This window comes from Hipposideros armiger, unplaced genomic scaffold (genome assembly GCF_001890085.2).
Source record: "Hipposideros armiger isolate ML-2016 unplaced genomic scaffold, ASM189008v1 scaffold_344, whole genome shotgun sequence".
NCBI classification, from domain to species: Eukaryota; Metazoa; Chordata; class Mammalia; order Chiroptera; family Hipposideridae; genus Hipposideros; species Hipposideros armiger.
The window spans coordinates 90,165-100,349 of record NW_017731694.1 but is presented as its reverse complement, the minus strand read 5'-3'; positions in this window follow the sequence as shown (position 1 = coordinate 100,349).

The following is a 10,185-nucleotide window of genomic DNA, read 5'->3' as shown; positions in this document are numbered from 1 at the left end:
CCTCTGGCATCCCAAACCAGCTCTTAACCAATGCACCACTCGGCCGACCTGAATTAATATTTTTATAAACCTCCTAATTACATTGGGACTAGCACAATTATATTGTATTATAATTTTTGTGTTAAATGTACGCATTGAAATATAATCCTTTTTTTATAGCCTTGTTTGGGCACATCTTCATTTATAAAACTATTGGTACACTCAATAGAAAAGAAAAGGCCTCTCTCAAGCTCTGACAGACTGCTCAAAATACAGTTGCTGTATATTTATCTTTTATAATATAAATCAACCAATATAATAATATAGCATTTCTATTCTTTTTGCACTTTAATCTTTGCCTTTGCATTTTCATTGAGATAAATTAAGACTGAATAGTTAAAAGATGTTTTAAAAGGGAATTGCTCAGCTGTAAATCAAATTCTTTGTAAGTACATGAAAGCAATTGAGTGTTAGTTTGAGATAATATAACAATATAAGAGGAAGATATAAGTTCATGAGATGTCTATATCAAATCTCCCTTAAAAGTGGATTCAGTAATTTGATGATGTAAGTGTAAATGAAACAGTAACATTTGGATTTGATTTTTCTTAAATTGCATGTGATTGCTGAAAAATGGAATTCTGCCTAAAACAATACATTTTGAATTTTAGAAATTATTTTTGGAGTTATGCCTAAGGATTATGCACATTCCTTTAATGATCATATTTGGTAATAAAGTTTATTTCCTTATGTTCTCAAAATTATAAACTGAAGCTCATTTTAAACATAATGTTGAAAAGACTAACTTGGAAAAATAAATGCCTATACATTTATTCAAGCGACAGGTCAGACAATAAATAGTCAAGCAAATTTTCTTTTAAAAAACTATATTTATTTCTTAATTTTAGTTTATTTTTCATGTCACTTGTTTTCTTTAAATTCCTTGTTTGTGTGTGTTTTTTCCTTTAGAGTAAGTATATATTCATTATGTCAAAGTGTTTATGTCAGAAAGAAGAAAACATGACCACATGGAATTCTTCCAGTTGTCCAAAGGTAATCACTATTAATAATTTGATTAACATTTTTCCTGTGTTTTTCCATACACATTCATATCATTGAGATCTGTAAAATATTTTCATTCTGATTATTTTCACTTAACATTTTAACCTAAATATTTTCCCACATTACTGAGCATTCTTTGAAGATGGTTGTTTTTTTAGTGGCTATATAATATTATATCCCATAGCTGTATCATATTTTGCTTTTGCATTTCCCTGTTATTGAACTGTTTCCAATCTTCTATTTTATAAACATGGCTATGATGAGTATTGTACACAATAATATTTTTGTATATAAAAGCCTTCCCTGTATTTAAGAAGACCCAGAAGATCATGTAAATTACTGGATTAAAGAATAAAAATATTTGCCAATCTCTTGATGCAATAATTTTTCTCCAAAAAGATTGCACTAATTTGCACCCATGTTAGCTATAGGAATTCTTAAAACAAAGTTTTTCAATAACAGTCAGACTGTTTTATCTCATTTTAATTTTTATCTATTTGCTTATAAATCTATTGAGATCTTAGACCTTTTATTTTTATTTGTAAGAGCTCATACAAAGAATTACCTCTTCATTATTTTTTAATTTATTCCCTTATGTCAAAGATAAAGAATGTACTTTGCACTTTTTTTGCCTAAGATATGAGGAAGTAAAGATCAATGAAAAGAGGATGTTTTTCTATTTGTTCAGGGGTTCTTTAATTTTTTTCAACAGTATTTTATAGTTTTCAGAGAATATATTCTTCTTTTGGTAAGTTTATGCTTAAGTATTTTATTCTTTCTCATGCTCTTATATATGGAACTGTGTTATTAATTTTGTTTTTGAATTGTTTCATTGCTAGTGTACAGAAAAACAATTGATTTTTATATATTCATCTTGCACACTCATACTGTAGTTCAACATGTTCCTCCACCTTCTGTGTTTCCTGCAAATTGGCAGTTGGATTAAAACTCTTGGACAAATTTGGGTTTTGTATTTTTGGCCATACTATGGGTGATGTTGTGTTCTTCCATCAGAAGACACATGCTGTCTGATTTTTGCTCTTTTGTTGTTTGTCATTGTTAGCAATCATTGATGCTTAGTGACTAGACCTGTTAACGCCAATTGGGGTTGAAAAAAGGTGACATTCTAATTGTATCACTTCTTTTTCATTTATTGGTTGTAATAATTTTATAAAGAGCCTTTTTCTCTTACCTACTTGTAGGTTGACCAGTAATACATTTCATGTGGGAAAGTCGGGAAAAATTCTTGATTCTTTCACTTTACATAGTTTTAAGACAATGAATTTCTTCACTGTCATTCTCAGAAGGTGACTAGTTTATTGGTTTACTTTTTAAATATTATAAATTCATGGCTTTCGACATTATTGCTGGGCTTCAATCCATTGCAGTTCTCCATATTGAAGCTTAAACTGTGCCATATTTGGTCAGTGGGAGTCTCCTCAAGTTGGCTCTTACATCCTTTTGTCATGATCCTTGTAGTATTTGATAGGTTCCTTACTATCTTGGTAAGACAGCATGTTCTTGGCTCAGTTAGTACTTTCTGGCGCTGGAAGCAGTCATTTTCAAGAAGTTCTGGTTTCTTTCACTTTGAAACGTTATTTCAAGTTCATAGTCTGTACACTTAAAATGCTTACTGCTCTTGGGCTGGTTATTGTAGATCATTTTTAGTTGACAAAGCTAGAAAATGCTGTGTGTGTATGCACACAGATAACTATTTATATTTAGTGATGAAATACACTGTGTTTTTTTTAAATGACATGTCAACATACTATGATTTTATAGGGTTTTTCCCCCCTAAGAGTAGGACAGTTAAACATGTTTTATTCCCGTGATTAATCTCTGCTCTGATCATCTGAGCCTCCTTTGGCCTACTGTTTTTATTCGTGCTCCTCAAAGTTTCATATTGTTTTTCTCATGCTTCCAACTCACTTAACCTTAAAGAATGAAAACATGAGGATAGCTGTTTCCAGGAAGTGTCCTGTATAACACCAAAACTGATTTTACTTAAAATAGAATTTAAAACACTACAAATTAATATTGTAAGTGCTTGGAATCCAGATACTTTGAGATAAACTTATTATTTACTATTGATTATTTTAATATATGATTTTTTGCTTTTGTATGTAAAGGTTTACGATTTATTGTTTTCCTGATTCTGTTTAGTTATCTATCTATGTTCTCTTATAGCTCACTAAGCTCCTTTAAGACAATTATTTTGAATTTTGTCAGGTAGTAAGATCTCCATTTCTTTAGGGTTGTTTAGTGGGGCTTTATTTTATTCCTTTAGTGGTGTCATGTTTCCATGTGATCCTTATAGCCTTGTGTTTCTGTCTGTGCATTTGAAGAAGAGACCCCTCTTCCAATCTTCGCAGACTGACTTTAATAGGGAAGGTCGTTTACCAGCTGACTCAGCCAGAGATTCTGGGTGGCCTAGCTAGTGAGGTCCACCAGCAGTCAGGCCCTGTGTCAGCATCTGCAGTGAAGTCTTTGCTCATTTCAGTCTCCCTTCACCCTTGGATGAACTTGTAGGCTGAGGGGTCTCACTTGGCTCTGCACTCAGAGAAGTGATGCAGATAAAGTGGAATTGTTCTTCTTGCCCTTTTCAATGCATCTTTTTTTGCTTGTTTGTTTTTGTGCTTCACCCAGGTGCTGTTATCTCTCACCATCCAGAGGATTCCAGAACCCTCGTGAAGGTATTTTCTTCCGTGGACAGTTGTTAACTTGGTGTTTCTGTGGAGGTATTGGGGCTGGAACCTCCTATTCTGCCATCTTGCTGATACCACTCCTCAGCAATTTTTTTCTGGCTGCCTCAAGTATATGAGACATTTAATCTGACGTTTTCTTTTTTGAAGTTGTATGTTTATTCAAAAGATGGTTTATGAAATGAAGCTATTTGTTTTCATTTGTGCAGTCCTAATGTGGTAATTAATAACATATGAGGAAGAGAGCCATCCTCTTTGCATTAACATTTTTCAAACAGCCTTTTTAATATTTTGTTCTCTTTTAAAGATTCCCTATTAAAGTAAGTCACGTTAAATCGGCTCTTTTGCCAAACAATCATCTTTATGAAGAATCTATAGTTAGGCCTCCACTCCCTCATTTTCATCCCACGGAATGCTAAGATCCTAAACATTACCATAAACTGCTGATGTGTGCACTTTAATTTCTGACACAACTTGGGCTGCCCGGCATATTTTTGTAAAATTTGTGGTATTGTGGGATGGACAGTAATCAAAATGTATAAGACATGCCCAATTGTATTAGACAAATTAGTTATACCCTCCCCTCCACCCCTGTTCTCTTTTTTAACTCTAATAATAGCATTATGGGATATTTAATGATAAAGTATGGCTGGTTAACAAAGTACAGAGTCTACTAATAGCAACTTTGAAACTTCCACTTCCAAAGTTCATTTAACCTTTCTTCAACCTATTTGCCAATTTCAGTGTATTGCACCTATTATGATTTCAAAGGATACACCCTTATGTGATTTGGTGCATAAAAATTTTACCAAATGGGTGTTCTTGATCTTTCCCTGGGGATATTTAAGGTAGGTTGTTTTTGTTTACTGTTAGCTTGCTAAACAGGGACTGTTACTAGACAGTTATGTGCAGCCCCTGATTCTCACTATTTTCAAACAAGATGAATAGTTAAGAAATTTGGCCTAGGTAACACTTATCTTTTTTTTTTAGTTCATGGTTTCTTCATATGTTAAATTAATAGGAGTACAAGCCTGTTGTTTCATTTTGGAAAGGGAACTTACATTTCACTTAGAAACTTACATGTGTGATCTTTCTTGGACAAGAAAGTATGTTGCATCCCTCCTGCTAAGCCCTTTCTTCCCTGTATTTCAAGGGGAAAGAAAAGTTGACTGTTTGTTCTTATCCATTTTGAGCAAGCCTATTACTTGCTACAGAGAGGGGAAATTTTTGTCCTAAAATAATCTAAAAAAATAGCCTTTAACTATATCTGCATTGGTATATGTCTAAAATAAATATGAAGATATTAAAATTGTTAAACAAAGAAAGCACATAGGTAATAAAGAGAAAAAAATAGTTCAAAAGAAAATTGATCTTTGAATCTGTAGGCTGCTCTTGAAAAGAAGTACTGTATTATTCTATTCTTGTATTGCAAAAGTGTCTTATAATCATCAAAATCATCAAAACAATCTCAAGAGCCTACTGATTATGTATATATTTGGTGCTTTTCTTTATACTTTTGGATACATTTTTAACAAGATTTCACTTCAAAAAAGGCTAGGTTTCCTAATATTTCTTGTGTTTACATTCATTTTAAATCAAGATTATAACTGTTTCCTATAACCATTTGTTATCTTATAATCTAATGACATATATTGTCTCCTTTTGAAAGTGACAACTCAAAAGCAGATAAAGATCCAAGGCAATAAAGTAGATAAATGCTGAACTTGCCTCCTCCCATGACCACAGTAAAATTACAAATAAATTATAGAAAAATCAACCTGGAGAAGTATTTGAAGTCTAGCTGAACAGAAGTCCTATAACAGGGAATATAAAGAATCCAGGGCTGGCTGAGTGTCTCAGTTGGTTTAGAGTTTGCTTAACAGAGCAAGCTCTGAGCAACAGGCCTGCTGGTTCAATTCCCTCATGGGCCAGTGACACTGTGCTGAGCTGAGCTGCTGCTGAGCTGCCAACAGGTGGCAGGATGGCTCAGCTGGTGAGAGCACATGCTCCTAACAACAAGGTTTCCTGTTCGACTCCCGCATGGGATGGTGGCTATGCCTACCTGCAATTAAGACTGAACTTGGCACCTTGAGCTGAGCTGCCGCCTGGATGGCTCAGTAGATAGAGCATGCACTCTTAACAACAAGGCTGCTGGTTTGACTCCTGCATGGGATGGTTGCTACGCCCATCCACAACTAAGATTGAACACAGCACCTTGAGCTTAGAGGCCATGAGCTGCCAATGGGCAGCCAGATGGTGACTGGCACCCTCCACAATTAAGATTGAAGAACAACAAATTTGGCGGTCCCCCTCCCCAATTCTCCAACACTGTTCCCCCCGCCCCTGCCAAGTCCCCAATTAAAAAAAAAAAGAGGTCACACAAGACTGGTAAGAAGGGCAGAGACATGAAATGGACAAGCCTCACAGCTGCGTGTGGCAGGTGAGAATTGAAGGGTTATGTGATCCCCAGAGATGCCCCCAAAGGAGTGAAGGACCCAGCTCCACATTGGGATCCCCAGCATGGAGTACTGGTGCTGGGAAGAGGAGCCCCCACAATATTTGGCTGTAAAAATCAGTGGGATTCCAACCACCCAGGTGAGACAGAGGCTGTGAGAAACCCAGGAATCCTGGTAAAGGGCCTGCACACAGATTCACTTGCTCGCAGGCACTCACCCTGAGTTCTGGTAGAGAGATGATGACACAGGGGCATCAGAGATATACAGGGAGAGATTGAATTGTGTGTCTTCAAGGCAAGGACTGGAAGGACAGTTTCCTGTGTAGAATTCTCCTCCCGTGCAGCTGGCAGGTGGGCACCATCTTTCCTGTGTTGATCCCACCACAACAGGCCATATCTGAATCTGCATTGGCCTGGTGAGCTCCACTTTCTCCACCCTGCTGACTCTCTCTGACTCCACCTCACTCAACTCATGCAAGACTGAAGGTACATTTTTGGCCAAGAGTGTGCCCCATCCACGTTGCACTCTTTCTTGGACAACTCTCGAGAGTTCATGGGCCCCAGATGGGCAGCAGATATCCTTGGTGTGCTCTGAGACTTTTGTTGAGTAGCTCTAAGCTCAGCACTGGCACCAAACCAGAATCTATGTTAACATGGTGAACACCACTTGTCCTACCCTGGTGACTCTGCCTCACCCAACTTGCATACCAAATGAGGCTTTATCAGTGGCTGAACATTACAGGAGCCAGCAGGTAGCAACAAGACTTGGGGTGTCCTGGCTTTTGTGGAGCTATCCCAGGCTCAGTACTGGTGGCAGCCATCCTAGGTTCACATTGTGCCCTCTCTCACACACCTCCAGGTCCAGCAAAGGAAGTGATCAATGGTGAATTGCTTTGTAGCTCCAACCAGGTAGTACCTGGCTGGGCACAGACAGTGGCTGACCTGGGCTTGCAACAGGACCCTTCAAAAAAGCCCCAGAATCAACATACCTGGAAGTAAGCTTCAGACTACAGCAGAGCACACTCTAATTAGCTCTACAAGTGGCACACCCAAATGGTGGTCTCAGTAGGCACCAGAGCCCACTCAGTAGGCAAATCCCACTCAGTGGGGCTAGCTCCCCACACAGCAGCACATAAGCTGTGGATAGGCCAAATACCACAGCCAATCAGCCTAAAGATCAATCCCATCCACTGATGTGCCAATGTCATTCAAGATTCAACTATAACAGAAGGGCACACACAACACACACAAGGAACATCCACCTCAGGTGACCAGGGAGACTGTGCCACTGGGCCTCACAGAGCACCTACTACATAAGGCCACCCAGCCAAGTCTGGGAGACATAGCAGATCTACCTAATACATACAAACAAACATAGAGAGGAAGCCAAAATGAGAAAACACAGATATATGTCCCAAATGAAAGAACAAGAAAACTCCAGAAATAGAACTAAACAAAATGGAGGCAAGCAATCTACCAGAGGCAGAGTTCAAAACAATGGTTACAAGGATGCTCAATGAACTTAGGGGAAGAATAGATGAACTCTGTGACAGCTTCAACAAAGAGATTGCAAGCATGAAGAGGACATAAAACTATAAAAAAAGAACCAGTCAAAAATGAAGAAAAGAATAACTGAAATGAAGAATGCACTAGAAGGAATCCCCAACAGACTAAATGAAGCAGAGAATCAAATCAGTGATTTGGGAGACAAGGTAGCAGAAAACACTCAATTGGAACAGCAAAAGGAAAAAAAATTAAAAATTAGGATTGTTTAAGAGACATTTGGGACAATATCAACAGAAACAACATTCACATCATTGGGGTACCAGAAGGAGAAGAGAGAAAGCAAGGGATTGAGAACCTATTAGAAGAAATAATGACTGAAAACTTCCTTAACCTGGTAAAGGAAACAGATATACAAGTCCAGGAATCACAGAGAGTCCCAGGCAAGATAAACCCAAACAGGCTCACACCAAGACACACTACAGTGAAAATGGCAAAGGTTAGAGATAAACAAAGAATCCTAAAAGTAGCAAGAAAAAGGCAACTAGTTACTTACAAGGAAGCTCCCATAAGACTGTCAGCTGATCTCTCAAAAGGAACTTTGCAGGCCAGGAGGCACAAAATATTCAAGGTGATGAAAAGCAAGGACTTACAACCAAGACTATTCTACCCAGCAAGGCTATAGTTTAAAATTGAAAAAGATCTTCCCATACAAGAAAATACTGTAGTTCATCACCATTAAACTAGTATTACAATAAATGTTAAAGGGACTTCTTTTTTTTTTTTAAGGTTTTATTGGAGAATTAGGGGAGGGAAACAGTGTGGGGAATTGGGGAAAGGGAACAGACAAGTTGCTGTCCTTTTGTCCTTCAGTCTAGTTGTGGAGGACACTTCACTGACCTATGTTGGTATTATCATTGCGCTCTTCCCGGGTGAGGTAGATCAGTCGCCAGCCACTGAACAGCAGATCACTGCAACTCTTCGCAGCTCACGTTGGCTGCCGGCCACTCACGGTAGCTTACAGGAGCCCACTACAGCCCCACTGCAGCCTATGCTGTCACCAGCGACTCACAGCACCCCAGCTCCAGGTCGAGCTGTTGTTCACCATCTTAGCTGTAAAGGGCACAGCGTCACTGGCCCTCATGTGGGATCTGAACTGGGGCCCTTCTGCTCAGAGATGGTGTCCCAAGCCAACTCTTAACCAATGTGCCACTTGGCCAGCCCTAGAGTGACTTCTTTATGAAGAAGAAGGGGAGGAAGAACATAAATATGGATAATAAAATGGCAATAATTATGTATCTATCAATAATCACTTTAAATGTAAATGGATTACTCTAGTTGGTGAACACACAATGCAATATATTGATAGATGATGTATTATAGAAATGTACACTGAAACCTATATAGTTTTACTACACAATGCCACCCCAATAAGTTTAATAAAATTTAATTTAAAAAATTAAAAAATGTAAGTGGATTAAATGCTCCAATCAAAAGACAGGGTAGCAGAATGGTTAAACAAAAAAGACCCATACATATGCTGTCTACAAGAGATGCACTTCAGATTGAAACACACACATAGACTAAAAGTAAAATGATGTAAAAAGATATTTCTTGAGAATGAAAACAAACATAAAAACTAGTGTAGCAAATATTTATATCAGACAAAATGGACTTTAAAACCAAGGCTATAATAAGAGACAAAGGTGGACATTACATAATGATAAAGGGACCAATCCCACAAGATATAACCCTTGTAAACATTTATGCACCCAACTATATATGCACCTAAATATACAAAGCAAATATTTACCAACATAAAGGGAGAGATCGACACTAATACAATCATAGTACAGGACTTTAACACCTATTGACACCAATGGAAAAGCTTTCCAGACAGAACATCAACAAGAAAACAGTGACCTTAAATGACACACTAGACCAGATGGATTTAATTGATATTTGGGGTGAAATTAGAGCATTTCACCCAAAAGCAGCAAAATAGGCTTTCTTTTCAAATGCACATGGAACATTTTCCAAGCTAGACCATCTGTTAGGCCAAAAAACAAGTCTCAAAAAACTTAGGAAGATTGAAGTTATATTAAGCATTTTCTCTGACCACAATGGTATGAAGTTAGAAATCAATTAGAAGCAAAAAACTGGAAAATCACACAAACACATGGAGGCTAAATAACATGCTACTAAATAATGAATGGGTCAACAATGAGATCAAGGAAGAAATCAAGATATTTTGAGACAAATGAAAATGAAAACATAACTACCCCAAATCTATGGGACACAGCAATAGCAGTCCTAAGAGGGAAATTCATAGCAATATAGGCCTACCTCAATAAACAAGAAAAACCTCAAATAAACAATCTAACCTTACACTTAAAGGAACTAAAAAAAAAAAAAAAAAAACAACAAACAAAAACTAAAGTGAGTAGAATGAAGGGAATAATAAAGACCAGGTGGAAATAAATG